The sequence below is a fragment of the Quercus robur genome, chromosome 3 (assembly GCF_932294415.1).
Source record: "Quercus robur chromosome 3, dhQueRobu3.1, whole genome shotgun sequence".
Lineage (NCBI taxonomy): Eukaryota > Viridiplantae > Streptophyta > Magnoliopsida > Fagales > Fagaceae > Quercus > Quercus robur.
Genome location: NC_065536.1, coordinates 51083409 through 51090580, shown reverse-complemented (window position 1 = coordinate 51090580; position 7172 = coordinate 51083409). Strand labels below are relative to the sequence as shown.

General features: G+C 29.4%; 1 long non-coding RNA gene across 2 annotated transcripts; it reads right to left on the bottom strand.

The window, feature by feature from the left end:
• Positions 1-1508: 1508 nt before the first annotated feature.
• LOC126718264 (uncharacterized) lies at positions 1509-4869 on the bottom strand. 2 transcript variants are annotated; one of them, XR_007652878.1, is made up of 4 exons: positions 4781-4869; positions 4619-4729; positions 1974-2050; positions 1509-1735 (listed from the first exon to the last, which is right to left on the bottom strand). It is a non-coding gene; the product is annotated as an uncharacterized LOC126718264 (long non-coding RNA). The 2 variants fall into 2 exon arrangements; XR_007652877.1 differs by having other exon boundaries at positions 4619-4699; positions 4781-4867.
• Between the last annotated feature and the right edge of the window lie 2303 nt (positions 4870-7172).

Sequence of the window (7172 nt, the reverse complement as noted above, 5' to 3'; positions counted from 1 at the left end):
TTTCCCCTTCCACTTCATATTTTTAGATATAAATATGTTCTCTTTGTCCCTCTTATACTATCCAATATATGGGTTAGAATTATTTATGTTCATCCTTAAGTTATAATGTTATATACAACCCTTTCCTTCATATTTCGAATAAGAAGTTTTATTTCCATTTTATGCAAGAGCGACCTCCTAAATAATAGTTACATACTGTTTTATACAATCTTATTAAGTTTCAAAGAAAAAATACACACACATATATTCTTATTGAAACTCACTATTAATAGACATGGGAAAAAATTGACGTTATACATTTGAAGGAATTTGTTTTTAAATGTTCTATTTTTCCCATAATTTGTACCTCATTATCAAAGAAATTTTACTGTAACATCTTTTTCTTTCCTTCACATTAAGAATGATATAAATATTGTAATACTAAATTTTTATATATCTTAGTATTTTTAAAGTAATATACAGTTAAAAAAGTTTAAATAAAGCAAACGTATTGTACCATATTTTATATAATAACCTTTTGAGTGTTATATGAATAATGTTAATCTATTGAAAGATTTTTGTGGACCATTTATGTCATATTATTCATTCAAATAATATAAATAAAATTTTATTCATTGTTTCACTAATATTATTTATTCATTTATTATGATTTTGTTTTTGTTAAATTTTTACTTCTATCCAATATTTAAAAGGAAAAGTTAAAAAATGCCCTAAGAGCATTGGTTTAGGAAATATTTTTAGAAATTCTTTTATGAGAAAAGAAAAAAAAATTTTGATGGCTTTTTATATTTCACATAAGAGTAGTATCAAAACTTTTATAAAATAGATTATTAACAATTGTTCTAAGGGCACCATTATCATGATTCATATTTAAAGTAACAATACTTGTTATAAGTTTTAATGCATTACAATAATAATAATATTAATTTACAAATATATATATATATATATATATATATTTAAAATAAAATAAAATAAAAAGCCAATTGGCCTATAATTACTAGTTACACTTATATTGGCACAAGAAGTGCACACTTTTCTTTTACTACTGAATGGCTTTTACTCTCCACACTCCTACCATAATTCATCATGTCACTACAACAAAAGTGGGCTATGGTGACAAAACGTTTCATCACCACATGTCCTTATTTCGTCACCAAAGACATATGGTGACGAAACCTCGTTCGTCACCTAAGCCCCGTCACAGAATGTTTTGGTGACGAAAATTTTTCATCACCAATAAAAATATGATAGGTGACAAAATATTTTCGTCACCAATAAAAAATAATAGGTGATGAAACTTTTTCATCACCTAATATTTTGCGTCACCAGACCTTACTTTTAGTGACGAAATAAATTTATCACCAATGATTTTTCATTTTTTATTTTTTTTATTTGACCATATAAGGTGATGAAATATTTCGTCACCAATTGTTACTTGCCATTACATTAACCTATTCATTTCCAACCACTTTCATAAACAAATCATCCACACAATTCCAACCACATTCATAAACAAATCATCCATTCATTTCCAACCAAATCCATAAAAAAATCATCCATACAATTTACAAAGGAAATAAAGAACCATTATACTTTTAAAACCATTGAACCGAGTTGTTCACAAAGTAATTACAACCATTTATATATAAATGATGTCTTCTCATACTTTATAAAAAGTGATTTGAGTTCAAGTTGCACCACAAAAACTGTCTCTTTGCCACCAATCTCATATCTGCACAAGTATAAAGAAAAATACATCAATACTGTATCTACTGGAAGCAACTACTTGTACAACTAATCACAAGATTGCTCAAAGTTCAGCTAAATTTGATACATTGATATTAGTATATTACTATCATGGATCCAATTTAAAAATAAAGTTTGATACAACGAATATGTTGCCCACCAAAATATCAAGCATCATTAATTTCATTAAACAAGTTTACAAATATTCAATATAGAGTACTTACTATATACTAAAGTCAGTTGCACAAGCTTTCATCTTAATCCACTTGCCCTTCTCTTTTTGCTTTAGTGCACTAGTACACTACAAATAATTTTAAGAAAAATGAATCATAGATTGTAATAAGATGTGCATGCACATATCAAGTAATAAGGTTACATGCATGTGTGTATATATATATATATATATATCATAGGTGATTAACCATAAATTAAATTAATTGAAGAATTTAAATTTAGGTTTTGTGGACTGTGTGTAACTACTCAATTATGAGCATTACTACCACTACCCCTACATGTGGTCAAGCCCCCAATCATCACACCCGTTTGAATTGCAAGTAGTCATTATTTCATTTTGTTGAAGACTTAAAGTTACTACAATGGAAGCCAGTCCCAAAAGTGTAGGGCTTGTGGGACTCTATGACTCTATAATCTATTTGCCTTTCTTTTTGAGAATGAACCCAGTTGCACTTGCACCTATATCCCACAAGGAATTTTGGCTGTTTTATTTCTCATAGGCTCATAGCTCATCAATAGCAAAAAAAAATTAAGTGATAGTAATCTAATTTTTGAGAATGAACCCAGTTGCACTTGCACCTATATATCTTTTCATTTTTCCTATTAAGCACAAAACCAAAGTACTCTTATTAGCAAAAGTTTCTAATAGCCACTTTCTTTTGAACCTTTTCATTCAAACAAACTCAACTGTCAAAAAGAACCAATAGAGCAAACCAAAAGAACCTTTTTTATTAGTTTTTAATAGCAAACCAAAAACAAAATATATGACACTAAGCACAAACACAAGGAATTCCCACTTACTTCATTATTGACAAATTGTGAAATTATCATACATTTGAATAGACGCATCATCAAACTATTGATAATAATAATCTTTTTCTTTTTTTAAATGCTTCAAGATAGTCTAGTTTTATGCAAATCATATCCAAACTACTTACCAGCCACTTCATTTTGCAAAACCAATGGCAAAAACACAAATAATTTAATATGTTCATTTTTGTATAATTGGAACTATGACAAAAACAACTAGTATCACCATGTGTTAATACCTTTTTTTTTCTTCATCCTACACCAAAGAGAAAATAAAAGAACATATTTTCTCTTCAAACTATTTATTCATACAAAAAAAATTTCAGCCTACACAAATTTTTTTTTTCTTGTAGAAAGTGAACCAAATGTAGCTTTCTAAAACTGTTCTAAATGATTAGGTTTTGGCCTTTTTGGAATGTAAAATTAGTCTAATCTAATTAATTGCATGCTCTTGTTCATGTGAGACCGAGTAGCACAAATAGAAGAAATTAGTAGCACAATGGTTCACTTCTTTAAACAAATCATGACTTACCAGAGAATTTCTGAACATCACTCTATTTTTGTGAAGCCAAAGGCTCCAAATGGCCAAAGGAAAAAAAAAAAAAAAAATATATATATATATATATATATATATATTTACTGCTAAGGGTTCCTTGGCAACCTGTGTTTTAATTTAAGTAACCACGTACATAGGTCCATGTTAAAGAAAACTAGGCACCAATCCAACAGCTTGGGTATTAGCCTAAAAGGATCTAACATTAATTGTCACAATCTTTGGTTATATAGAGTCTGTTCATTCAGGATTTTTTAACGGGTTCAGAGATCCTTACTCCTAGCAGAAAGTAGTTAAGCTGTGCTTATTGGAATTTAGGATTCTTATATAATTAATGAGACTCAACTGATATAGATGCATGTTATATATTCTTCGGCAATACTGCAAAATTATCATTAAAAAAATGCAGAACTGTAAGTGTATATATATATATATATATATATGCATGATAGTAATTAATTGTAATAAATAAAAAATAATCATGACAGCCCATTAATGTAAACCCATTAATATTATCCAACCAAAGAGGCCTAGACTACCTCATCTACCATTGAATTAATTATTAAAATACACACTATCTCATCACATCTCTACTTTTGATGTTGATTGAAAATTGGTATATACCGATACCAATCCCTTATTCTTTGGACACCTCTGCACTTAGCCAAAAAAAGCACTTGTGCCTTTGTTGTACTTGTATAGTTGTATGTGATTTTTTACTTGTTTTTCTTTATTGCTTTTTTGCTTCTTCTTTTATTACTTTTCTTTTTCTCACTCTGTGTTCTTTTTACAAACAAACCCACATATATATATATATATATATATAGAATCACATAGGGATTGGCATTTTGGGGCATTGGCTCCTCAGAAGATTCTACACAGGGATCTACTCGCCAATATTATCTTTTTGCCAACCAAGAGGATTAATGTCAACTATCTCACGATTCTCATGTCTCCCTCGAGTAAATTATGAAAAACTATCAAGATTGAACCTTTGATGCAGTGCTAAAGTATCTATTTTTACACGAAGTACTCTTTTTTTTTTTTTTTAGACAGATCTAAGCATTATTAATAATCTAATTCGATTACTTATCAGAAGCATTGCTATTAATCTAACTCTTTTTTTATCAATTGATTAATTTTTTCCTCATTAACAAGAATATAAACACCAAACCCAAAAGGACAAGGAAGAAACACCATCTCTTGGTTCCTCATATTACCCATTCCTAATACCCATCCTCTAATAAACTTTGGGGGAAAGTCGAAGCATACCTGAAATGGGTTTCGATTGGAGCCATTGGAAAGCCCTTTTTCCTTACGTCGGTGAAGTCGACGAATGAACTCTCCTCCTTACTGAAAATGGCGCGAAGAAAAAAACGATTCCTACAAATAGAGAGAGGATTGATGAGAGAGAAAGAGAGAGAGAGAGCTTACGATTGATGAGGGAGGCTAAGAGGCGTGAGGTTTGTGGGTATTGTGTTTTGTTTAGGCGTGAGGTTGAGAGCTTATTTTATTTATTTATTTATTTATTTTTTTGAGAAGGTGGGAAGCTGAAACTGAAACTGAAAGGCTAAAAGGTGGGTATTGGGTTTTGTTTATGCGTGAGGCTGAAAGGTTGAAAGACTAAGTTTTAAAAATATTTGAAGGCGCCGAAAATTGGGCATGAGCATCGCGCAAAAAAATTGAGAGCCCGCTATCATTTTTAACAACAGGTGACGAAAAAATATTTTGTCACCTAAGGTAAGTCTTTGGTGATGCAAATAAATATTTCGTCACCAATTTGAACATTTTTAGTGACAAAATATTGATTTTGTCACCCATTTAAACTATTTGGTGACGAAATCTTCTTTTCCTCACTTAATGCTAACATCCAGTGACGTAATTGTTTATCCTCACTAGATTTCGTCACCATAACCCATTTTTGTTGTAGTGTGTGTCCACTTGAGTATGAGCACACACTACAAGAAAAAAAATATTTTTAAAAAAAAATAGTTCCGATAGCATTAGAATCATTTCAATAGTTGATGCAAAGTGTTGCAATAAAATTTGAGGTAATAAGTTTGTGCACCAACAAATTTCATTGCAATAAACTTTAGATATTTTAATAAGAACTTTGATAAAATGATATATTTGTTGTTGCAATAAATAATTTACTATTTCAAATATCTTGTAGCAATAGGCTATTATTTATAAATAGTTGACAAAAATAATTTTGGTTAATTTATTGCAATCATATCTTCGTTCTAATAGATAATTATTTTATATTTGTCATTGAAATAGATTATAAAATAATTGATATCTTAAATATTTTCGTTGCAATTTCATGTTTGTCACTATAATAGATTGTAAAATAATTGATATTTAGTTATAGCAATAATATATTTATTACAATAAGATATCACTTTAAAATTTTCATTGCAATAGATTGCAAAAATAATTGGTATCAAGTTATTGCAACAATTTCTTTAATTTAAGTTATTGCAACAAATTTCACTGATGCAATTTTGAATTAAAGCCTTTATTGCAATCGAACATAAATATAAACATAAAGATAAACAACTTGAATTACCTCATATTCATTTAATTATTGAACTAGAAACAACAGAAAATGCTTCCTTCTTGCTGGAAGAATCGGTCAGAAAATAGAAATTTGATGCAATGTCATTGCCAAAGGCCATAGCCTATGCCATAAGGAAATCCTTGTTCACGAATGCAGCTCTTACAGGTACCACTCAATCCTTCTAGTCTTATAATTATTTTATTTTCTCTTCCACATATGTTATATGTTTTTGTTCTTTTTCTTCCCTATAGGAGTTAACACAATTGCATCCTACACGGGTCCCCTCCTAATCACAAACTTTGTGAATTTCTTGTTGGTAAAGGAAGATAATTCAAGCACCAACTGTGGTCTGATTCTTGCATTCATTTTCATCTTCGCAAAGATAGTGGAGTTACTAAGTCAAAGACAATGGTATTTGGGTGCTTAGCGAAATGGTATACAATTAAGGGCAGCTCTAATGGTATTAATTTACAAGAAATCTCTATCCACTAGATACGTTGGTTTAACCAACGGTAAAATTATAAATTTAATTAATGTGGATGCTAAAAGAATTGGATACTTCTGCTAGTTAATTTATTGCAATCATATCTTCGTTGTAATAGATAATTGTTTTATGTTTGTCATTGCAATAGATTATAAAATAATTGATATCTTAAATATTTTTGTTGCAATTTCATGTATGTCACTATAATAGATTGTAAAATAATTTATATTTAGTTATTGCAATAATATATTTATTACAATAAGATATCACTTTAAAATTTTCATTGTAATAGATTGCAAAAATAATTGGTATCAAGTTATTGCAACAATTTCTTTAATTTAAGTTATTGCAACAAATTTCACTGATGCAATTTTGCATTAAAGCCTTTATTGCAACCGAACATAAACGTAAACATAAAAATAAACAACTTGAATTACCTCATATTCCTTTAATTACTAAATCAGAAACAACAGAAAATGCTTTCTTGTTGCTGGAAGAATCGGTCAGAAAATAGAAATTTGATGCAATGTCATTGCCAAAGGCCATAGCCTATGCCATAAGGAAATCCTTGTTCATGAATGCAGCTTTTGCAGGTACCACTCAATCCTTCTAATCTTATAATTATTTTATTTTCTCTTCCACATGTTTTATATGTTTTCGTTCTTTTTCTTCCCTATAGGAGTTAACACAACTGCATCCTATACGGGTCCCCTCCTAATCACAAACTTTGTCAATTTCTTGTTGGTAAAGGAAGATAATTCAAGCACCTACTATGGTCTGAT